Consider the following 26007-nt stretch of genomic DNA (forward strand, 5'->3'; position numbering starts at 1 on the left):
CCACCGCCCTCCTCAGGACCTCTCCAGTACGGTGTCTCAGTACCCGGTCCTCGCAGCTTCCGGCCACTCAGCTCCCGGTCCCCTCCCGAAGGGTAACGCGGTTGTCATGGACACGGCACCTGCGCCCTTCTGCGGTGCCCCTTCGCTGTCGTCCCCTCCCCCCACCTGCGGCGTGGAGCTAGCCTCGCCTCCCCAGCTCCGCCCCTGCCCCTCCCGCTCGACGCTCCCTAGGCCGTGCGCGCCCGCGTCTCCCCTTCCCCCTGGCCTCCTCCAGCCCCTCGGAGCCGCGGGGACCACGGGGGCGCGCCAGCGAGCAAGCGGCAGCGCCTGCGCACTGCCCGTCTCCCCTAGCGGCGATCCGGGCCGCTGCCGCTCGCGCTTGGGCAGGACGCGGGGCGGGCGGGGGGAGGGGGGAGCGGCTTCGCTTCCAGCCCTGAGTAAGGCGGAGACCCGGGCTGGCGGGCGGAGCAGGAGGCACCGCACCTCGGCCAGAGGCGGCTGCAGCAGCTGCTGCCCTCGTCCCCGCCGCCGCCTCTCCAGTCCCTTCTGTGATTACCCCTCCAGCTGTTGGGAACGGGCGAAAAAGAGGAGGAGGCGAGAAACTCCCACCGACCCACAGAGGTGAGTCCTGGGCAGAGCATCCTCCATCCTTGCCTGCCTCCCTCCCTCCCTCCCTCCCTCCCATCCTCTCCATCCTCCCCTCCCTCCCCGCTCCCCAACCCTCCCGCCCTCATCATTCCCAACATCCCTCTCTCCTCTCCCCTCCTTTCTCTCTTCCAGCCTTTCTTTCATCCCTTTCTTCCTCTCTCCCAGCCCCACTTCCTTCCCACCCTTTCTTTCTTCCCTGTCTTCCTTTCAGCCACTCGCCCTCAAGCTCTGCTCTGCATCCTTTCCTGTTGACTCCATCTCTTCCCCCCTTTCTTCACCCCTTACCCGGTGGGAGATCCCTTGCTTGCTACAACTGTCCGGATTCAGGGGCTTCCAGAAAATTGGGCACATATACCAAGAGATACACTCTTGCACAGCGGATGCCCTGCAGGTCCCTAAATTATTCGGATTAAGGGTCAAGTTGGTTAGAGTACTGGGACCTGGAAAGAGAAGAGGGTCTGGAAAGAATCTGTGGATTTGTGCAGTATTAGGGTGGGGGTGGGGAAGATTGTCACTTAAACATGTTGCCAACAACCCCCCACACCCCTTTTTAGCAGTTTCTTTTTTCCTCCTGGGAGTTACATATTCCCAGTATGTGTCTCACTAATTTTAAATTAGCAGCTTTCCCCGCTTTGATGGTCTCTGTGAGAAGCCACAAGGAAAGAAGAGAAGAGGGGAAGAGAACAAGAGAGGAAGAGGGGAGGGGAGAGGAAGGGTGGTGGCAGTGGACGCTTGTATCCTTTTCCCCTAGGCCTCTTTTGATGGATATTTTCAAACCACCCGCCTAATATTTGTCTTGGAATTGAACCTGTGTATCCTTAGTTCTGTCACTATCTCCTTCAAAAGCAGAAACTCTCTAAACTTTAATGTGTGTGCACCATAGCATTATTTATGGAATGTTTTGGTCAACATACAGAACACTAAGGTAGATAGATCTGGGAAAACAGGGAGCAGAAGAATGGAAGAATACACTTTTGTTCATTATGGCTTAACTTCTAAAGGAGGACAATGAATAGTTTTGGAGTAATGAGTAATGAGCAGGCTTATAAATATACCATTTTAAAAGCATTAGGTGCATTAGAGCCTTGAACAGATACTCTTAGCCTTTCTCATCCATCTTACAGGAACTGTAAAGATCTTTGAAAAGAAACATACTGTGTAGTTCTGTTTGTGGTTTACAACAATGGAAAAGTTGAATTAGCTCCGGGACCATTATTAACAATTTAAAATTTCAATTGGTTTTGTACCACTTAGTTTCACTAAATGGTATATTTCACTTTGGTTTATTTAGCTTGCACTCTAACTCCTTCCATTATATATATTAATAGTAATTTTTCAGACTTCCTTTTTGCAAGTATTGTGGCTGAAAAGTTTATTTATACATGGTGGGACAACCATGCCTCAGAATGTTTAGTGTATTCATCATTTCAGAAAGCTCCAAAAACAGTGTAAGTATAAATCAGAAATGGAGTATTTAGAAGCTTGTATTTTGTAATATCTATTCTCCTTTAAAAAACCAACAAAACCCCAAAACCTTAACATCCATGGAATAGGAATATTTTAAGTTTAATGAGTGTGTAGGGAGGGATTGAATTCACATGGATTCAGTGAAGCTGCCAGTAAGATGCGATGCAGGGAGCAAATGATTGATTTTTTTCTTTTTATTTGAATTATTATATGTCAGTAGTGCAATATGCATTTTTGCATTTTATGGGCATGTAAAAGTAGGAGTTGAGATGAAGAGAATTACCTTGCAAAGTGATTGAGTGCTGATTTGATGAAGAACTGATACAGTTAATCATCTGAATCAGTTTTGGGAAAGTAGGTGTTATTAGGAATGATGGACCTACCCTCTGCCTCAACTCCCTTTGGTAGGAATGCAATTCCATTAATGACTTGGCTGATTCTTAAGACATGTGGCAGAAGCTTGGTTGAATTATCAGTGTTACCAACATCCTGATGCAGAATTGCAGTCAACCCTATCTGTGTTTGAGTGGTGACATAACTTAAAAGTGAACACAATTGTAGATAGGGGTGTTTCTGTATCATTGTTGTTCCTTTTCCTGGAATGCTGTGAAGCTAGTGAAAGACTTTGGTAGTAATTGTATATGAATAAAATAAGTTAGTTTTATCCTAATTTACTCTCAAATGGCTTTTTCCCCTTCCAGCATCTCTACTGCTCTTTCTTTGTGGGGCTTCCTACTCATGAGTGTGCAGTGGAGAAGGCCCCTCAGTCAGTCCTGCTCTTTCCTTATTGCAGTTTTGCTACATAGAATGACGTGGGTGTTATGTCTCAGTTTTCAATACTGTTCTTACTATGGAAAGAAAGGTACCATTTATTTGTCTCCTTTGTAAACATTTGTCCACTTAGTGAAAAGAAAATATGGTAGCTTATTAAAGAATAGAAGATAAAATGACATTTGTTTACAGCAAGATTTTGAGACAGATGAGTAAAATTAATAACATATAAAATAGAAGAGAAACTAGTGTCTTCAAAAAGCAACCTGCTACTCTGACCAAAATCCAGTTTACAGATAGAGACTTCCTATGAAGAATTTCATTTCTGGAAGCTTCTGCCTTTAGTTGACTGGACCTTTAAGAATGTATGGTACAGATAAAGACACAACAGAACATTTAATGGACACTGTAGGAAATATTATGGGTATATTCTGTGTGCCTCCTTCACTCAGAGCTCTTAAAACCTGCCCAACCATATGCTAAGTGATGTGAGGTATTGGAAAGAAGTAAAAGACACCACTGTCTTTGACTTTAGCTTACAGTCTAGTAGAGGAGAGCAGGCATTTGCATGAGGTCATATTTCACAATGTCAAAGAATAAGGTCTTTGGAGAGAGCTTTAGATTTGAGTGCATGCTTTATTTAAGTAGTAGAGAGTGTTGTCTACCTTGGTAGACTCTGATTCATGGGATTGCTTTAAGGGTTAAATATGTTAAGCAAAGTACTTAGTACAAATAATGTATATATTGGGTAAGCATTATTGTAATTAGAATAAATGGTTTTAAAATAAGACAATATATGATTATGTACTAGAAAAGAGTGAAGAGAAAGTAAGTGAGGAATTGCAAACAGGACAGATGTTTATGTAGCCAGGGAAAGATTGTATTCACCGGTAGTTCTGGAGCTTGGACGGGTATTCCTGAGAAGGATTTCATGCAGTGTGGGTACCAGAGCTGGAACAAAAGCAGAAAGCGAAGAAGCAGCAAGGTGTGTTTGGGAAGACTCCTTAGTGGAATATTTGGCATACTGGTGAAGGTATTAAAAGGTGTTACACTTATATAGTCAGGGTAATTACGCTAACACTTAGGATAAGACAACTTGTTGTAGTGTAGGATCTATTTTATGACAGAATGTTTAGCTACCCAGGGGTTTTGTATTAGTTCTCACCCAAAGCCCCATCCCCATCCCAAGACACTGAATCTTAGGTTGGTGTCAAGGTGAGGACCCAGACTGTTTTTTTTTTTTTTTTTTCATCTCTTTTCTTTCAAGGCAGAGAGTAAACTTGACCTTTCTAAACAACAAAGGTTCAATATTGTGATTATCACAACTCTCTCTTATTTTGACTTAACCCAGGAATATTCCAGGACTGTAGCTTGGAAAATAATAACCAGGATTATTTTATGTTGACACACATGAAGCAGGTAATTTTAGGGTAATTATATTTCCAGGAACTTTATTTTTATTTTATTGTTGACTTTTCCTAATAACAGCAATCCCCCTTCCTCCCTTTTTTTGGTGTTCAAGATTATTAATGATCCTGAATGGATTATGCTATTCCAAGTATTTTACGGGGAGACTAAGCTCTGATGACAACAGGGGGTCTGTTTGGAATGTGTGTGTGCACTAGGCAAGTTAAATGTCTGCATAGGATGGGATGCCAGTTTCTTACTGGCTACATCTGTTGGTACACTTTTATTTTTGACAGGTGTTTATTAACTATTTTGAAACATATATCCACGAAACAATTATCCAACAGCATAAGTGATACGAATCATATTATCTTATTGGAAAAAAGGGTTTTCAGAACATTTTACCTGCAAGTTAAAAAAATGTTAGTGTTCATCTTTATGGTTTTCATGTTTCATCCATTTTAATCCATTGACACAATTTGCTTTCTCTAAAATAGTAAAATACTCTTCTTATATTTATTTTTTATAGTTTTAATATTACTGAAAATGGTCACATGAAAATTATAAGAAACATGAATGTTAAAGTTAGCAGTTTAACAGACCATAGACTGTAGCATTTTTCTATTTTGAGATTTTTCCTCAATATTCTGTTGTTTTAAAGATTCAGCATATCTGAATAAAACATTTTCAAATATATTACTTCTAGGCAGTTCCGTATTAAAGCACTAGTGATTTTTGACACACTTTACTTTTAGACATTTTTATTTTCCTCATAAGTGAATTTTTACCTTGGAGATGAATTCTAACTCAACCACAAAATATGCATTCAACAACTTTTTGAGATTATTACCTGTAACATATTATTAAAAAACACCAGTGATAGTCTGATTTTATAAAGCTTAATTTTATAGGGCTTTTGTTCCATTTTATTTACAAGCTGTATCTGCATGTACAACTCGTAGACTATTGTTTTTTAGATGTGAAGACAGTGTGCATTAACAGGAATAAAATAAGCAATTTTCTTCCCTAGATGTTAAGGTGGTGACCAAATGGAGAGGTAGAGTCAGGATAAGATAAAATGAATTAATTTTGTTTCATCTATGGAGCTGAAAAATTAATATTTCCTGTTCAACTAAGGGTTTTCTGTATTTTTCCTGTCATGCTGATTAAATCCATGTTTTACTTGTTTTAAAGTATACACACACAAATATATTTCAGTTAACATTCTTTAAAACTAGATCATAGCTGAAAAAACATGTACGTAAAATCAAATGTTGGCTTTCCATTATTTTGCTATTTCTCAGTATCTTGGTATTTTATGCTTTTTTTTGGGGGGGGGGGAACTAAGTAATATAGCACCTGTGGGAACTGCCTGATTGGGATCAAGATCCAAATCAAGTAATATCCTAACTTGCTCCAACATTCCTACCTTAAAATAATGGACATGCCACCAGGATTGAGGTAAAATAAATAATTTTAAAAGATCCTATGGACTATAGAACCATAATAGAAAAATTACACTTCTAATATATTAATGTTGTGTAAACTGGGGTTATGTTGTTTATTACGTATCTGCAGTAAATCCAAGATCTTTTTTTTTTTTTTTATAGCATTTTGATGTTTCACAGCCAAAGCCATGAACTCCTGATGGAGATATGTCAGGTCTCCCACAACCTAACCAGAAACTGTAGTGACTCCATGATTGACCAAAGGAGCTGACATTCTCATTTGATTTTAATTGTGATTAGACAAAGATTTGGTGCAAATACACTCACTCAAGTTTATTGTAAATTCAATAAGGCCTGAAAACTGTTGTTAAACATCATTAATCCATCTTTCAGTAAAAAGGTAGAAATGCCCCTCAACTATCTCAGGAAGAGCTAATTGTCCTCAGTTATTTCTAGCAAAGGACATCTTACAGTTCTTGAGAGTTTACCGCTGGTCTTCATTTTCTTTCTTCAGGCATTGATACCTGCCAGCGTAATTCCACAAATTATGTTTTTCCCCCTATAATATGCAGAATTGGCATAAAGAAATATATACAGAACTTGTTGGGGAAAATGTTTGCATCTAAATTTATCTCTCTATTCACTTACACTCTCTTTGTATTTTTTATCCTATTACCTAGCATGAATTTATTCAGTAAGTTTTTTGGTTTGTTTTTTGTTTTTCTAAATATCTGCTGTGTGCAGAGCACTGGGCTAGAGATTGTAATTTTTATAAAAGCACTGAATCAGGCACCAGGACACCTCAGTTCTTCCTCTAGGTTTTCAACCAACTAACTAGTTATATGACTAAACAAGCCTCACACTCTCCAAGGCTTATTTATTTAATCTTTATTTTAAGTGGTTTTGACTCTATATGATATATAGAGTGTTTTCTAGCTATAAAATTCTATAATAACTACCTGTGAGTTTCCCTTAAAATTTCAAAGCGTAATGATTTATTTCTTACTGTGTCCCATTTGTTTTTTTCTTTTGAAACATAAACTGCTGCTACATGAGAAAAACCTTCATCTTCAGTGGCATATGCTTTCTCTTTCCCAAGAAAATTGCAAATTTAGCTTCACAGAGTCTCTGGGCTAAGGGAGAACTACAACACATTTCTCTTTCTTACCTTTCCATCCTTTCCTCTCTCTCCTTTTTAAAAACCCTTCCTGGCCTGAAGGCATGTGTCAGTTGCTACCTCCATTCAGGGACTAGCCCGTTGTATGGTGGACTTGTTTGAGTAATGCCAATGTCTCTGAAAGATTCTATGACATTAACAAATTTAGAATAAGGTGATATTTATCTAAAACATTATATATGCTCTAAGGTTAGTAGTTTTGCTTTAGCACAGTGAAGTCCTGCTTACTGCCTAAATCCTATTCCATAGGACTTTATGGTCATCAGAATTTTACCAAATTTCCTTTAAAATTTCTAAAATAAAATTTGTTGAGGTATGTTTTCTGTATATTATATCCATTTTTTTCTTTTATTGAAGTGTAGTTGGCATCCAACATTGGTTTCAGGTGTACAACATAATGATTCATTTATATATATTACAGAGTGATAACCATGTCAAATCTAGCTACTGTCTGTCACCAAGCAAAGTTGTTAAATATATTCCCCATGCTGTACATTGTATCCTTGTGTTTTGTTTTCTAATTAGAAGTTTGTACCTTTTAATCCCCTTTCCTTATTTTTCCCATCCCTTCACCTCTGGCAAACACCATATTTATGAATCTGTGTTTCTATTTTGTTTTGTTTGTTTATTTGTTTAGTTTTTTGGATTTCACATATAAGTGAAACCATATGGTATTTGTCTTTCTTTATCTAATTTATTTCACCTGACATAACACCCTCTAGGTCCATCCATGTTGTCACGTGTGTGTGTGTGCATGTGTGTGTGCACACGCACGTGTGTGTACATACACCTGTGTGAGTGCCATATCTTCTTTATCCGTTTGTCTCTTGATGGACACTTAAACTGCTCCCATGTCTTGACTATTATAAATAATGCTCCAGTGAACATAGGGGTGCATATATCTTTTCAAATTAGTGCTTTCAGTTTCTTTGTATAAATACCGAGAAGGGGAATTGCTGGATCACTTGCTAGTTCTACTTTTAATTTTTTGAGGAACCTCTGTACTGTTTCCATAGTGGCTGTGCCATTTTCCATTCCCAACAATAGTGAATGAGAGTTGCCTTTTCTCTACATTCTCATCAACACTTGTTATTGCTTGTCTTTTGGACAGCAGTCATTCTGACAGGTGTGAAGTGATACCTCATTGTGGTTTTGGTTTGCATTTTCCTGATGATTAATGAGGTTGAGCATCTTTTCACGTGTTTATTGGCCATTTGTATGTCTTGTTTGGAGAAAAAAATGTCTGTTCAGGTCCTCTGCCCATTTTTAAATTTTTTTTTTTTTTCAACGTTTATTTATTTTTGGGACAGAGAGAGAGAGAGAGAGCATGAACGGGGGAGGGGCAGAGAGAGAGGGAGACACAGAATCGGAAACAGGCTCCAGGCTCTGAGTCATCAGCCCAGAGCCTGACGCGGGGCTCGAACTCACGGACCGCGAGATCGTGACCTGGCTGAAGTCGGACGTTTAACCGACTGCGCCACCCAGGCGCCCCTCTCTGCCCATTTTTAAATTGGATTGTTTGTTTGTTTGATATTGAATTGTGTGAGTTTCTTATAAATTTTGGATATTAACCCCTTATCAATTATATTATTTGCAGATATCTTCTCTGAGTAGGCTGCTTTTTCTTTTTTTTTGATGGTATTCTGTAATTAGCAAAAGCTTCTTATTTTGATGTAATCCCATTTGTTTATTTTTGTTGTTTTTTTTTTTAATTTTTTTTAACGTTTTTATTTATTTTTGAGACAGAGAGAGACAGAGCGTGAACAGGGGAGGGGCAGAGAGAGAGGGAGACACAGAATCCGAAACAGGCTCCAGGCTCTGAGCAGTCAGCACAGAGCCCAACGCGGGGCTTGAACTCACGGACGGTGAGATCATGACCTGAGCCGAAGTTGGACGCTTAACCAACCAAGCCACCCAGGCGCCCCTATTTTTGTTGTTTTTTAAATATTTATTTATTTTGAGAGTGAGAGTGCAAGCAGGGGAGGGGCAGAGGGTGAGGAGACAGAGAATCCCAAGCAGGCTCCGCGCTGCCAGTAGAGAGCCCGATATGGGGCTTGATCTCATGAACCCTGAGATCTGAGTCAAGATCAAGAGTTGGACGCTCAACCTACTGAGCCACCCAGGTGCCCTTGCTTATTTTTGTTTTTGTTGTACTCATCTAAGGAGACAGATCCAAAAAATATTGCTCAGACTAATGTCTAAGAGCTTACTGCCTGTGTTTTTTTTCAGGAGTGTTATGGTTTCTGGTCTTATAGTTAAGTATTTGATCCATTTTGAGTTTACATTTGTATCTGGTATACAAAAATGGTCCAGTTTCATTCTTTTGCATGTGACTATCCATTTATTGAGGAGATTATCTTTTCCCCCATTGTATATTCTTCCTTTGTGGAAGATTAATTGACCATGTAAATATGAGTGTATTTCTGGAGTCTATTCTCCAAAGTGTACTCATTTTAAGTGTGGTTGTGCATTGACAAATATACCTTTGTAACCACCACTGCAATCAAGATATATACTGTTTCCATTACACTAAAAAGTTCCATTCTGCTTGATCTGTTATTTCTCTGTTGATTAGTTTTTCCTGTTCTAGGAATGGATATAGATTGAATCAGAGAATGTATAGTCATTATTGTCTCCATCTTTTATTGAGCATAATGTTTTTGAGATTTCTCTATGGCTTTGAATATATACACTTGTAGAAGAAAACATTTGAGAAAATATTTGTGATTTGTGGTTAGGCAGTAATGTCTTAAGACTCAAAAAGCACTAACTATAAAAAAAACATAAATTAGATGTTATCAAAATAAAAAAAAACTTTTCAAAAACACAAGATTTGCTATATCTGTGTATTTCTATTTGTATCTCTATATATTAGACAAGGACTAATTGTCCTAACTGTACATAGGACTCTAGCATCTCAATAAGAGAACAAACAATCCAATGAAAAAAATGGACAAAATATTTGAAGATATATTTCACAAAAGAAAATATACAAATGGCCAATGAAGATGTGAAAGGTGTTCAACTCCATTATTTGCCCCAAATAATGAAATTTTATTTATTTATTTATTTATTTATTTATTTATGTATTTATTTATGTATTTATTTTTAATGTTTATTTTATTTTTGAAACAGAGACAGAGCATGAGTGTGGGAGGGGCAGAGAGGGAGACACAGAATCCGAAGCAGCCTCCAGGCTCTGAGCTGTCAGCACAGAACCCTAAGCGGGGCTCGACCTCACAAACAGTGAGATCATGACCTGAACTGAAGTAGGATGCTCAACTGATTGAGCCACCCAGGTGCTCCTAAATAATGAAATTTTAAAAAGCACAACACAAGACCACCGTACAAACACTAGAATGGCTAAATTTAAAAAGACTGGTAATGTCAAGTTTTGGAGAAGATGTGAGGTGTCTGAGGCACTCATACATTGCTCATGGGAATCCAACACTTTGGGAAACAGTTTGGCCATTTCTCCTAATGTTAAAAATGCTTTTACCACCCAATCCAGGCGTTCCACTCCCAGGTGAAATGAAAACATGGCAGAAAGACTCTTACATGAACATCAACAGCAGCTTTATTCATAATAGCTTCAAACTAAAAACAACCCAAATATCCATCAATTCATATTTCAATTTTAAAGTTATTCTTTGAAAAAGAAAACAGAACTGCTGGTATATGGTTTTGGGTTTTGTGCTATCTACTCCAAGCAAGCTGGCAGCAGAGGAAAGAGAATACGTTCAAAAAGATTTGCCAAAGTAACAAGAAACCTGAAGGATGGGAAGGTCTAGGTGTCAGGCCTCGGCTTGGCTTTCCCTCTCTTCCCTGGACTCTGCCCCTCTGTGTCTAGACCTCATCGTCAGCCAGCGGCATGATGGCTACTGCAGTTCTAAGCCCACCATCATGCAGCAGCAGTGTGCCTTCCAGAAAAATGAGGAAACCTTTGCCAAAAGTCCTCCCTTATCTCTTATCTCACTGTCCAGTACTGGATCACATGGCCATCCCCAATGCCCTCAGCAGCAAAGAGAAAGGGAATAGCATGTTCCTAGTTTAGGCTAATCAGGATCTCCCAGCTCAGATGAGATAGGCTTTCTCTGAAGTGCTAGGCTGTGTGTAGAAAATGAAGGGGAGAGATGTACTGAATGGCAGTTCTGTTAAGAAAAAGGAAGGGGAAACGAATGTTGGGTAAGCAAGCAGCAGTGTTGTTTGAATTTTATTTAGATGCCTGCCGTGATATTCATCTTATGGGAAGGAGGTTGAAGAGAAAAGCTAGGATTGTCGCCATAGTCTGTTATTGTGGGAACATGTGCAGAGAAACAGGTGACAAAGGGTACCCTAGCAAAAAAAAAAAAAAAAAAAAAGGGAAGAAATTTAAATCCTAATGCACAGCATGAATTAGAGGAAGAAAAAATCTAGATCCAGGGGGATAATTCAAAGTAGGCAAGCACATGCATAGTGACAAGCAGAGCCAGGCACACGGGGGCCCATAGAGTTGGGACAGGAGGTGAAAGTCACTGCTGGCAGTAGTCTGGAATCCAGGCAGGCAAACTCGATTGCAGTTTGCCCATCTGTGAAATCAGGACCTCAGGCAAGAGGATTTTCATGTTTTGCTTGTTAAGGCAGAAGCTAAAACAGTAATTATTCTCTCCTTTTTTTATATAGGTGTGTCAACCCACTTTAGATTCTGTGTCAAGAATAGAAGCCATACCTTCATTTTGTTCTAATATTTCCCTATTTCAATCTTGGGCCCCCATTAGTTTCTTAATAAATGCGAGCTGTTGAATTAGGTCTCTGAACTCTTTCTATCTTTAAACAAATGCTACAGATTTCTGGTTAAACAAATGTAGCAGTCATTCATCAAATACTTTCTTACAAGTTATTAAAACCACTGTTTTCGAGGACACAGCCCTGGATCTACATAAAAGTATGATAGAGCAGTTGACCTTATGAGTTGACAATCTAGCAGGGGTGAAAAGTACCTGAACCGTTTAATACCAGAAAGAATACGATAGAGATGTCGTGCAATGTGATACCGACTCCACAGCGGCATGGGCCAGAAGTCCAGGTGGACTCAGAATCAGAAACAAGTGGGTCTAGTAATGGATGGGAGAGAGATGGAGGAGGGGATGACCTTGTATTAGTAGTTTTTATTTCAGTCCTGCCTCGGTCTGGGAACTGGGACAGGGCTGAGCCAGCAGGAAGGTGGGATCAATGAGCACAGCAGGGGCAGAGGTGGAGTCATAGCCAGGAGAACAGAAGCTGGGAAGCTGATAACTGCTCAGTAAGCAGCTGAGAAGTGGGACTGGCCTGGCGTGAAGGGGAGAGCCAGGCTGGGAGTAGAGAAACATTTTGGCATTATCTGTATCAAGGTATCTCAAGGATGTAATAACAGAAGATACATTATTTCAGAAACAACACATTTTATCTTTTACACTTGCAGTAGTGCATGCCCATTGCTGTAACATCTAGAAAATAAACAGAAAAAAGACACTTGAAAATAAAAATGATTGCAGTCCAACAAGTATCCAGTGAACATTTGGTAAATTTCAAGGTTTCTCCCTCACCCCAACCCCCACCCCTACTATGAGTATATCTGAGTTTATCATGCAGAGGTCTTTTTAAAACATACCTGAGATCATAGGTATATATAATTTTGTGTTTGGGTTTTTAAACTAAACATACTTAAGCATTTCCTCGGGTGATAAAAACTCTTCCTCCATGTTCAATACTCTGAAACATTACATTGATTGGAATTTAAGTTTCTAGTTTTTGGTTATCTATGGAGATAAAATGTTTATACAGATCTGCCTTCAAATATGGGTTGTGTCATGGGCAGGAGATTGACCTTAGGGCCCCAGGAGAGTCCCTTAACATATATAGATGATCAATGTCTATGTAGTAATGTGTATTTTCTTATATTTACTGAGATGGTAACATAGTATTTTATGCCTTATTTTCACTTCACATATAGCTTAGCGGATAACATGAGTACACACACGCACGCACACACACGTTTAAACTGCTGCCTTTTCTATAGTTTGGTTTAATCATGGTTTATTTAAGCCTTGTGTTTTCACCACAGTTTATTCCTATTATTTTGCTATTTCAAACAAGCATCCTTATACAAGTTTCTTGTCCACACGTTCTAGTGTATTCCTTTGGAAAGTACACTGGCGGTTGTAATTTTGAGGAATGAGGTATGTGCATTTTAGATTTTAATAGTTGATACCTAATTGGTCTTCAAAACGGTAGCACTACTTTCTTTACATTCATCTGGCAGATGGGAAGGTGCATATTTCCTTAAACTTTTGCCAATACACGATAGCTTTAACTTGGAAAAATTTACCAATGCATAGGTAAGAATGGCACCTTGTTATATGAATTTGTTTCTCTGATTTATAGAGAGGTTGACTATCTTTTCATTTGTTTTTGGGCCTAATGGTCTAACGTTTTGCTTCTGCTGTGGTAACTGTGTTCATATCTTTACCCATGTGTTTCTAGTGGATTATTTATCTTATTTTAATTTATAGGACTTATTTATATTCTCTGGGTATAAAGAATTTTGTTGTTGTCACAGTCTTATAACCACTATAGCTTATGGGATGTTGTGATGTCTAGTAAAAGTGATGATTTTTGTTTTCCAAATTCTCTTATTTGTTGTTGGGAGTTTTCTTTAAAAGACTAGGATAACCAGATTATCTAATTTCATAAATAACACCCTTGGGATTTTAACTGGCATTGTATTTGATTTAAGAGTATTTGAGAGGAAAGTAACAACTTTCTCATTCAAAGTCTTTACATTGGCATGGCTCATTTATTGCGGCCTTTTTCATGTCCCTCAATATAATAAATTGTTTTCTTCAAAGAGGAAAGTCTTTCTCATTTTATGTTACATTTATTATCATCTTGTTTGTAGTTTCTTTTGCTGTTGGGAAAAGGATTGTGTTTCTTTTACATTTTCTAAAAGGTTATTACCGATATAGAAACTATTCCTTTACATTTTTGTGTTCGATCTTATATCCAGCCACCTTGTTGAAATAACTTTACTAGTTGAGGAACATTGTTCTTCTTGTGTTTTTCTTACCAATTTGTGTAACCTCTTTGTACGTAAAGACAACAGTATATGACAACTTACACACACACACACACACACACACACACACAAACAGACGTAAATAGGATATAATACTTCTATTTTTCTTTTAGTTTTCTTCTAATTTTAGATACCTTTTCCTATTCACTTAGATTTAGTATGAATGAGTCATTTTTCATATATGAAATACACTATAGTGTGAACTGAACACACCTTTTTGCTTTAAATATTATTCTCAATATTTGTCTCTTCCATAGTAACCCAAATACATTGTTGTAATTATACCAGTATCACTGTAATTGTGAACCTTTATCTCTGGACTAAGCAGGGTGTATACATGGATTTCGTATACTCACTTCCAAATATTTACTTGGCACTTTTCTAGGCCTTTATGAATACTTCATGGGGATACTGTTTGTATGTGGCTCTTCAAAGGCGTGAACTAGGTCTTTTTTAGGTCTTGGGCTGAGTTGACTGGTGTTACGATGATGGTGACAACATGCTTATGATAATGCTCCTGGTAGTAAACTTTTAAAATTTTATCTAAATGACTTTGTTCTTTGACTGCTACTTTCAATACTATGTTGTCATCATTTTCCCACTGACGTTGTTCTGCCGCATACCATCTCTACCTCACATTCAGCCTTGTCTTGGAGAAATATATAAATACTAACACAGTACTCGGTTCAGCACCACTGAGAAGCTTTGGAGGTCTTCAATTCTTTAACAGAAGTTAATTTTTGGCACTAGATCTTTTTCAAACTTTAGGAGAAGCTTAACCTTGGCTTTCTTTTCATGGTGTTCTTTTAGTATGAAAAATGGTTATTTTGAAAGAAAACCTTTCATTGATTCTGCATATTGAGAAAATGGGCAAATTGCCTTGAATTATAATTACTCATCTGGTCTAGGCTTTATGCATACATATTGGTATTGATTTATCATAAATGAGCCTGTCACCTTAAAATCCTCTGATCTGCACTAAGATGTTATAAGCAGATGATGTAAATTCACTATTGAAAATAGGGGTTTTTCTTTGTAGAATATTAATTGAATATGGATGTGAAATGAGTAACAACTGGCAAGTCCGGATTCAGAATTGTAAGATATTTTTATTAACATTGAATCATTAAATCTAATTTTTAGAAATGTAGTTAGCTTTATAATAGTTCTGTCTTTTCCTAAAGAATTGCAGTAAATATGAGTCACAATAATACTAATATCATAAGTTCAGATAAAGATTTCAGTGACCAGCATACAACTGTTTTCTGTTTTAGGTGGTCTGAATAATTTGAGATATATGATGAAATTTTCTTGAGGCCTGGCAGCCTTTGGAAAGAATTTTGTTTGCTATTGCTGTTATGAATAACTGACTTCTTAAATCCAGATACATTACATTTTATTGTTGTTCACCTTAATTTACACCTGTAGAATTGTTTTTAAATAAAACAAGTTAATGTATAAAAATGCTTTCTTAAGTATTTAAAATATTTCGTATCAAAATTATTAATATGTGCCATAAAAAGTTTTCTGAGGTGGGGTGCCTGGGTGGCTCACGCAGTTAAGCTTCTGACTCTTGAGTTCAACTCAGGTCATGATCTCACAGTTCATGGGATTGAGCCCCGCATTGGGCTCTGTGCTGACAGTGCAGGCCTGCTTGGGATTCTCTCTCCCTCTCTCTCTGTCTCTCTCTCCCTCTCCCTCTCTCTCTCTCTCTCTCTCTCTCTCTGCCCCTTCTCCTTTTGTGCTCTCATGTGTGCTTTCTGTCTCTCTTTCAAAATATATAACCTTTAAAAATTACTAAAAAGAAAAGTTTTATGAGGTAGAATGTTAACTTTGAACAGATTTCATTTCTATTCTTACTACAATTATAAAACAACCTATGCTGTTACTACTTTGCCTTTCATTCAGGAAAGTGAAATATCGGGGCACCTGGGTGGCTCAATTGGTTAGTTTGACTCTTGTTTCGGCTCAGGTCATGATCTCATAGTTTCATGAGTTTGAGCCCCACATTGGGCAGTCTGGAGCCTGCTTGGGATTCTCTTTCTCCCTCTGTCTTTCTGCCCCTCCCCCACTTGTGCTGTCTCTTTCTCTCTCAAAATAAATAAATTAAAAAAATTTAAAAAGTGCAAATATTTTAGAATATAAAAATATCAAAGACTTGTATACTAAAAATTCTAAAACATTACTGAAAAAAATTGAGGAAGACCTACATAAGTTGAAATGCATTCATGTTCACAGATGGTATAACTTACTTTTGTGAAAATGATAGTATTCCCCAAATATCTACAGATTCAGTGCATTCACCATCAAAATCCCAGCTGCCCTTTTTTGCCAAAATGACAAGTGATCCTAAAATTCAAATGGAAAGCAAGAATAGCCCAAAAGAGTATTATAGAAGAACAGAATTGGGGGATTCACACTTCTCAATTTCTACATATGCTTCAAAACTATAGTATCAAGATAGTATGGTACTGGCCTAAGAGAAGACATATAGATCAATGGGATGGAATTGGGTGTCTATAAATAAACCCATACATTTATGGCCAACTTACTTTTCAACAAGGGTGACAAGACAGTTCAGTTCAGTAAAAAATAGTATTTTCAACAAATGAAAACTGAATGTTTACATATAAAAGAATGGGTTTGACCCCATCTCATCCCATATAAAAAATAACTCAAAAAAGAGAATGTACCATAGACCAAAATGAAGAACTAAATATAAAACTCTTAGAAAAAAAATGGTGTAAATCTTTGTGGCCTTAGATCAAGCAATGGTTTCTTAGATATGAGTCCAAAGGTAAAAGCAACAATAGAAAAAAAAATTGGATTTCATCACAATTCACAATTTTCTATATCAGAAGACACAATCAAGAAAGTGGAAAGAGGGGCGCCTGGGTGGCGCAGTCGGTTAAGCGTCCGACTTCAGCCAGGTCACGATCTCGCGGTCCGTGAGTTCGAGCCCCGCGTCAGGCTCTGGGCTGATGGCTCAGAGCCTGGAGCCTGTTTCCGATTCTGTGTCTCCCTCTCTCTCTGCCCCTCCCCCGTTCATGCTCTGTCTCTCTCTGTCCCAAAAATAAATAAAAAAAAAAAACGTTGAAAAAAAAATAAAAAAAAAAAAAAAAAAAAAAAAGAAAGTGGAAAGACAGCCCACACAATGGGGAAATATCTTTACAGTCATATATCTAATAAGACTCTAGTAACCAGGACATGTAAATAACTATTATGACTTAATAATAAAAATACATATATCTAAATAAAAAATAGGTAAAGGATTTGAATGGATAGTCTCCATAGAATACATAGAAATGGCAAATAAACACATGGAAAGATGCTCAGGATAATTAATTAATCATTAGGTAAGTGCAGTTCTAAACCACAATGAGGTACTGATACTCATCTGGCTCTAGTCGAAAAGAGCTGCTGTCCAATGTTGGTGAGGATGTGAAGCAATTAGAATCTAGGTTGCTGGTGGGACTGTAAAATGGTGCAGCCACTTTGGAAAAATAATTTGGTACTTCCTCAAAAAGTGAAATACAGTTACTTTATGACCCAATAATTTGACTCTTAGGTTTACACTGAAGAGAAATGAAAAGATCTATCATGCAGAAAACCCTGTATACCTGTATCCATAGCAACATTATTCATGATGGGCAAAAAGTGGAACAAATTGATAGCCATATATTGACAAATGGATAAACAAATGTGGTATATCCACACATTGGAGTACTATTCAGTCATAAACAGGAATAGGTACAAATACATGTGAAAACATGGACAACCTTGAAAACATTATGGTAACCTTGAAAGAAACTAGCACAAAATATCACATATTGTGTAATTCCATTTATATGAAATATCTGGCAAATCTACATAGATAGAAAATAGAGTAGTGGTTACCAGGGTTTGAGGAAAAGGAGGAGTGGTGAGTGAATGCTAATGGATTTGAGTTCTCCTTTTGGAGTGATGAAAGTTCTGGAATTAGTGGTGATGGTTGCACATACTGGTTGTGTATTTGCTAAATAATCACTGATTTGTACACTTTAAAAGGGTGAATAATGTAAGGCAAGGAAATAAAATAATTATTTGTGGTTTTATTTGTTTTTCCATTTGGAAAGTAGACATTACCCCTTGTCCTAATTTTAAATCATATATTTTTCAGAAGTGATAAACTGAAAGCTAATATACGTTTGTAGAGCAGAATTCTACTGTGTTCATGTAGTCATGAAAATGAACATTTTATCTTGAAGATGATATTTACTCTGCTTACATCTAGCTATAATATAGCTGAAAAGACATTTTTTAATTGCCTTTCTTATTTCGGATACCAAGATGAATGTAACATGGTTTCTACACCTATTTCGGATACCAAGATGAATGTAACATGGTTTCTACGCTTAGGACATCTAATGATATGGTAGGAAAGGCAGATGATAAACTATAAAAATACGACAGGGAGCAGAGGTATAGACAGAGTTCTAGATAGCAATAATTAAGGAGTATAAGAGGTTAAAAAATAGAAAAAGGTCAAGAAGATTCACATTTGAATAGGAACTTGAATATCATATAGAAGTTTCTCATAAAGACAGTTAGGAAATATCATTCCACACTAAGGAGAAAGCATGAAGGTAGGAATGTCACTGTAAACTTAGGGACCCACAAATGGTACTCTTGCCAGAGTGCGTAGAGGAGGGAAAGGATGATGCATGAGGAAGCTGGAAGGATGGAGAAGACAATGCTGATTATTTAGGAACTAGAAGGCTTAGGTACCATCTGGTTGTGAGTGACTGAGGCAAAGACAAAGGTAACTGATTTTTATCCCTTGCCCTCCTGGTGTGAAACAGTTTAGGAATAAGCTTATGTTGGTTTGGGTGGTGTTAAATTTAAAGAGCTTACAAGAATTCCAGGTGTAAATCTTCATTAGACATTGACAAATAAGGTCTGGACTTCTGAGGTTTTTTATTTTTTATTCAAATTAGACATTTTGGGGCAAAGATGTAACAATGAATACTATGAAAGGGGTATAAGAAGTATGGGGTCTGCATCCTCGAGAATACCAATGCTTAAGAGACCAAGAATGAAAACATTGGATGAGAAAGAAAATGGGGAATCATATGAGGTATTTACCACTGACGTCAAGGAAATAAGCAAAGTGGGGGGAAAAAATAAAGCATGGCAGAGAGAGAGAAAGGTTTCTGTCACTTCAAACCCTTGGTCCAGATTTTTACCCAGAACATACAGAGGCAAAGGTAGATTGTAAGATCAAATCTTGCATTGCTCATTGTTTCCATCTATGAGGTCTTTGTGTTCTGACAGCCAAAGGGAGGAAGGAGGCAAGAGATGGCGTGAGTAGATAGTGAAGGCTGAAGCCAGGAGGCTCTTCTGTGGCCGTTGCGCTAGTCATGCAATCTGCTCTCAGGAGCCCCTGGAGCTCTGCTGGTGATGAGAAGAGACATTGGGAAGTGGCCAGGTCAGTGGTCAAACTATGACCCCATGATCAATGCATGATTTGCTTAGAAGGCTGTCTGTGGTCTGTGGTGGCAGGTCAGATTTGTTGTCTCTTCACCCTGATTTCTGGTATTTAAGCCAGCGGAATTTCCCTCCTTGCTACATCCTTCATCTTACTGCACTACTCAGGTATTGGTGTAGGTAACACTTTAAAAATGAAGCTTGCTATGCTGAACTGTAACTCTTGTGAGTTTAGTGGTTTGTACAAAACACGCTTTCAGTAAAAGCAGAGAAAAGCCTTATCTGTGGTTAGCAGTGTGCCTCACATCTCCAGACCAGGAAAAAAAAGGTATTTTACTAATAGTGCCCATACAACTAACAGAAATATTTTTTCAGATAGAGAAAGGCTTAGTTTAGTTTGAATTGTTCCTGTTGGAGGAACTTGAGCACAAGATAACATCCTGGCTAGAGGGTTCATTGGTGAAATCAGTGTCTGCAAGTAGGTAGGGAGCAGTGAGTTTTACGTTTGCTGCTTTAAAACATTTTTCTTTGGCTGCGTAGTATCTATTATTTTTACTTTTTTGTAAAGCCCAAATTAGGCAAAACTTGGGGAAACAAAGAAGATGATGTCAGTTGTACCTTGCTTTGTATTAACAGATGGATTTCTAAATTGCAGTTTTGTGGGGCGCCTGGGTGGCTCAGTAGGTTGAACGTCTGACTTCTGCTCAGGTCATGATCTCGCGGTTGACGAGTTCGGGCCCTGCATCGGGCTCTGTGCTGACAGCTCAGAGCCTGGAGCCTGCTTTGGATTCTGTGTCTCCCTCTCTCTCTGCCCCTCCCCTGCACATGCTCTGTCTCTCTCTGTCTCAAAAATAAATAAATATTAAAAAAAACTAAAAAAATAAATTCCAATTTTGTATTTATAAGTCACCTTTTGTAAATCATAACCATTAGGGAAGGTGATGATTTGAAGAAATCTTTTTGCAGAATTAATGCCATGACTCGTTTTTGTTAGTCAATAGATATTGTCACATATCTTGCTTAAGGAGAAGAATAAATGACTTATATGCTCCTTGCTACATTTTTTCATTTCTCTTGCCCACAGCAAATCAATTTATAAGCATTAAAATGCAAGACAGGTTAAATTCTTAATTCTTACTTTGAAGAAAAGTGTTGAAAACATGAGGGGTTTGTCCTCAGATATGAACAATAGACTTGGTTGCCAAACTTGGGAAATAATCAAATGTTATGGTTTTGCATTTATATACCTACTAATTAGGAAATTAAATGATATTTCCATAGCAACGGAAACAGTCTCCTTTCACACTTGTTTTATGCCTGCAATAATACACAACAGGGTGTCCAAGAACATTTGCCTAAGGTTCAAGACAGGCAAAGTGTCTAGGTATTGACACACACGTATGCACACAGGGGTGTTATTTGGCTTCTAAAAATGATACTTGCATCAATAAAATCATCTTAGTAAACATTTTAAATGCTACTCCTCCGAATGAAGAACTGCATTGAAAAGATCTAAAGGACTTTCTTGAAAACTGTCACATACGCTGAATTTCATAAAGGACTTAGCCAGTCTAAAGAATTCCACCACCGTGCCATAGTGTGATTGAAGATGCTGAACTAACCAGCTGCTCTTACACTTCTTTTGAAAGGAACAGGGTTAATGTATACACAACTGTTGCTGCCTCAACCTACTTCATCTCAGGAAATAAAATAGAGGTGGACTGAAATCCCTGGAGAGTAATTCTGCCTTAGGGATTAAGGGAATGACTTCATGTGATGCTTGGATAAGCTTTTTGGAGCTTTCTGACTCCAGTTAATTTAGAAGAGTGGGAGAGAATGTTCTCTTGTTTTGCTTCCTTCTAGCCTTTGCCCCAAACGTATGTTAGGATTGTGTTGTTTTGCAATAGTAATACTGTGATAGAATTAAAATTTAAAGATGATGCTAGACTTCATACTTTAATACTTTAAACACTTAAATACTTCAATACTTTAAAAGTTTCTTTCCTGACTACATTCCTCTGGTAAAGTAATTGATTTTTTTAAAAACCGTCATTGACTATTCTTGACATATAAGTTTTCTAAACTTCTTTCTCTTGGTGGTTTCTGATGACAGATTTTTTAAACCATCCCCAAACCTTCAGGCTGCTGCTTAATGCTATACTGTCCTCCTGTCACATAATTTAATCTCCTTCCCCTGCCTCTCTTCCTGAGTGTCATTTCTCCAGTGTTACATCCCTAATCTTGACACACACCTGCACCAGATTAGTTTTTCATAGTTAATTTTCTTTGCTGAAAAACATTTGGTGTGCTTCTGTGGCTACCAAATTAAATCTAAATGCCTTAGCCTGCCACTCAGGGCTCTCAGGCTCGACACTCAAGCTCATATTCCAAAAAGATAATCTCATGCTCCCCTATTTGAACTCTCTGCCTTGGCAAGTATGAAACATTGCTCCCCCAATATACCCTTTATTCTCCTTCACAGACACCTGGGTCTCATTTTCTCCTGTCTCCTTAGGAGACGTTCTTCGTGTCTTTTAAATCCATCTGGTATGCATCCTTTCTTCTTGATGAACCTGTATCTGAGTTCTTAAAATGATTCCACCTCACTCTCCTCCTGACTTCTATATCTTTTCCTTTGTACTCCGCTATGTTATACCACCATGTCTTAGGGTTATTGGTGTATTTGTTGTCCTGGTTCCATCTCCCACTCTCATCTTGAAAGCCAGGATAAGCTTTATTCATCTAAGTATCCCTTTCAATATATGTCATATATTTTCGTATATCTTCAGTGAATACAAGGGTAATTCAGTAGACTTATTCAATTTAAATATATTAATCCTTTTAAGACATGAAGTGAACAGAAGGTTATGTAAATGTGGGGGTATTTGGAAATGTCAATTTTACAATATCTAAAAGCATGTTAAAGCAGTCATTCCTTGAGAATTAGGAAAAACTGAGTGAGTTCTTAGGAGTTATTGTATTCCATAGTCTTACATAATTGTAGTAGATCATACATAAACTTTGCATTTTATTAGCAAGACTATACTAAAGAATATACAATTTGGTAATAATGATAGAGATTATGAGTGACAAAAGTGACCCCAAAACTCATTAAGATCTTAAGATCTTAATAGTAGCTTATGTTTGTAATGTCTTCAGAGTGTCTGGATGGGCACAATGAAGGTGTCTTCTGTGGGATACTAGTCCTGACCAGTGCTTCATCCAGAGCAAGTTCTGTAGACAAGTACACTTGGGAAATGGTATTTTTGTTGTTATTCTTCTTCTTCAGTAGTTTGAGAGTTTCTGCCATTAACCAGGCAAACACTCCCAAAAGCAAACAACAAAATACTGTTGAACCACATTTAAATATCATGCATCCAGACATTGTATATTCATTTAGGATGAATAAATGAACCTACTCTCCCCTGCTGGAATGAAGAACTGCCATCCTGCAGAATACACCAGAACACTAACCTGGGGCATTTATAAAGCTGTCTTTTAACTATTTTTGTTGTACAAATAAGATTCCAGTCAAGGATTGTTTTTGGCTAAAGAGTGAAATTTTAATCCTTGTGTCACCACCATGGCATATGTTGTTTGATTTCATGTTGTACAGGCTTGTGCGTGTTCATTTTCAGCATGCATATAGTTTTGTGTTGTTTCTAAACTTGATAAGGATTTTCTAATTGTTATACACATTTTATAATTATCACTTAATGGCTATGTATTTCATTGCATTTTTAAACACTTAAGCTGTTTCTGATTCTTATTTATAAACAATTTAGAAATGAACACCTTTAAATGTGAAACTTTCTCTTAAAAATCAGCATAAAAATCCTAAGCGTACAGATACTGAGTTGAAGGCTCCAGTGATCATGGCCATATTGTTCACGGTAATTCTTGGATCAGTTTGTGTACCTTCCTGCGGTGTTTGTACTTGATCTCTCCATTGTCATGCTAGCAACAGCTCTTCTATTCAGTTTTACTGACATGAAATAGAAATTTGTGAAGAGGCATTTCATATCTCCAGGCTGATATAGATGAAATTCGTTTATTATAAAAATGATAACATTGTTTATTATAAAAAAGATAACTTTTACTACCCTTAACCCATGACTGTGTAGACACAGATATATTTATTTTTGTGCTGATAGGGTTTTCATTCTGAGCCACTCTTTTCCATTTTTGATATTGTGCTTGTTTCTCTAATTTCTCAGAAAGAACATTGTGCATGACTCTGTGATAACTACTCAGTTACATTTTAAGTAGCTTTCCCTTGTGTCTCCACTGGCTTCTCTTTAAAAAATATCAAGTTTTGGGTGTTTTTTTTTTCATTTCTGGATTTTTAGTGTTCTCTCATTATAGCCATTTAATTTAATTTTGTATTGAGTAGGAAAGGACTTTCTAAGGCATAAAAGAGGAAGAAATTTAAAAGTAAACAATTGGCACATTATGCATGACATATGGTTTTTAAATAGTAAAGAAATGAAAAAATTAGTAAACTATGCATGCAAAAAATTTAAAATACATGACAAAGTCAATCTATTTCATAGTTAATGAATTCTTACATACCAGTAAATAAAAACTCCCAAATACTTCTTTTGGGAAAAAATGGGTATGCTTTTTTTTCTTTCAATGAACATATTTTGCTTTTATAATCAGAAATAAACATTTATAATCAGGAAAAAGCTGGGCATTTTGCACTTGTGCACCTTTCTAAGTCATATATTCTTAGATCTGTCTTTATAATGACAAATTTCATATATATATATTTATTTTTTAAATAAACAATGATTTCTTATCAGATATAAATGCTAGCAGAATTTAAATTTGAAGAGATGGATCAAATATGAAGAGAAAGAAAAACAAGATTCTTATTTTCTGTTTCTTCTGGCTCCTTCATAGCTGCACATTGTCAACTCTGTTGAAGAGTTGAGAAAATGCCCACCCAATTATCATGATTGGACCTGCCTTGCCATAAAATATCACTAATGTTGTCGGGATGTCTCAAAGGATGCATAAGTGAACAGCTCTCAAGTTCTCATCAGATTCAGACATTTATCATGTTAACTAGTTGGTACTCAAGCTTCTTGCAGAAAGGCATTGTAGACAGATAATTTTCAGAGAGGCCACACCTGGAATGGTTGGCCAAGGTGATAGGGTGCTGAACAGTGTCTGCCAAAAAGTTAGAGATGCGAAAGAATACTATACCTGAATTCACGTCTCTAGCCTTCTTTCCTGAGTACCTAGGTTTTTTGTAGTTTAATTAGTTAAGAGCTGAGTAGTGGAATTAATCAGGTGAAAGCATCACCCATATTCTGTTGATCTTGATTATATATCCATCCCTATTAAGGTGCTAACTCTATGATTTGTTACTATGCAGATTGGTAGGAAAAGTGTGGGCAGATTCAATCAATCACATTCTTCCAGAGACCATCCTAGCTGATGTACAGCCTCATAGTGAAATGGTAAGATCCAAAGAGATTCAGATATTCCTACTATATTATCATTTTTAACGTGCAAAGTTGTAACAAATATTTTTAACTAGTAATATTGTTCAATATGGAAAACATTATAGCAAGATTTTTGAGTGATTAACATATGCACATAAGTGTCTCTCAGGAATATGTGTGAACGCATGCACACATTCGCTTTCAGCTAATCCCCTCCCACTCATTTTGCACCATTGATTTTAGTGGTAAGTTGCATCTGCATCTCTTGGTATTGTATTTATCTTTGTTCTTCACCTGGGATTCTCATGTTGCTCGCTTTGTCATTGTCAGCTGAATTGGCCATTCTTCCCTGCAGTGTCACTGCCCTTTTTATGTGCATGTGGAGGGCTAAAAATAAACCTACAGAAAGTAGTTCTGTTGGTGAATTAAAAAAAAAGGAAGAAAGAAAGAAAAAAACTGCTTAGCTGAATGATTTGACCTTCTTGATCCACCAATCTGCCTTGTCATGGAATGTTCACCATTTATAGAAATTAATAATCCCTTGAACCAAAAATGTATAAGCCTATTTTGTTTCTCAGTGCTTTCCTCCAGATTTCTATTCTGGGATTTTGCCATCTCTTCTCTTAGAATGCTCTGTCTGTGCTCTGTTCCTGCCTTCCTGTTACTTCATGCTCTCTCTCATACCCTCACATTACATTTGATCCTTTGATGCCTTTGCTCGTATGGTGCCCATATCTATGTTCGGGATATTTGTTTCTATGTTTTCCAATCGTGGTGAGAGGAATCACATATGTGACCTTAGGAAACCCAACCTGAGTAGAAAAGGACTAGCTTCCTGGCCGAGCAACAAGGTATTTGTCCCTTAGGAACCAAATCAGTCTTGGTAACCAGTCTTCATTCTTGCTCAAATCCAAGGGCTCTTCCTGCAGCAATGGTTATTTACTGCCCTCATCACATGAAAATAGAACTTAGGAACCATCAGAACTGCTTTTGCCTTTGTATCATAAATACTCACCATGTGAGTTACATTTACATCCTAGAAGAATGTAATAATTCTTCTCAGCACACACTTATTGA

General features: G+C 37.5%; 1 protein-coding gene across 3 annotated transcripts in view; it reads left to right on the plus strand.

The window, feature by feature from the left end:
- Positions 1–467: 467 nt before the first annotated feature.
- The window catches only part of CTNNA2 (catenin alpha 2), a 1119678-nt gene continuing 1094138 nt past the window's right edge, over positions 468–26007 (plus strand). For all 3 annotated transcript variants that reach the window (XM_030310974.1, XM_030310976.1, XM_030310977.1), the window contains exon 1: positions 468–621. The gene's annotated coding sequence lies outside the window, so the exon portion shown is untranslated. The remainder of the gene's footprint in view (positions 622–26007) is intronic.

This window comes from Lynx canadensis, chromosome A3 (assembly GCF_007474595.2).
Source record: "Lynx canadensis isolate LIC74 chromosome A3, mLynCan4.pri.v2, whole genome shotgun sequence".
In the NCBI taxonomy this organism is placed as follows: Eukaryota; Metazoa; Chordata; class Mammalia; order Carnivora; family Felidae; genus Lynx; species Lynx canadensis.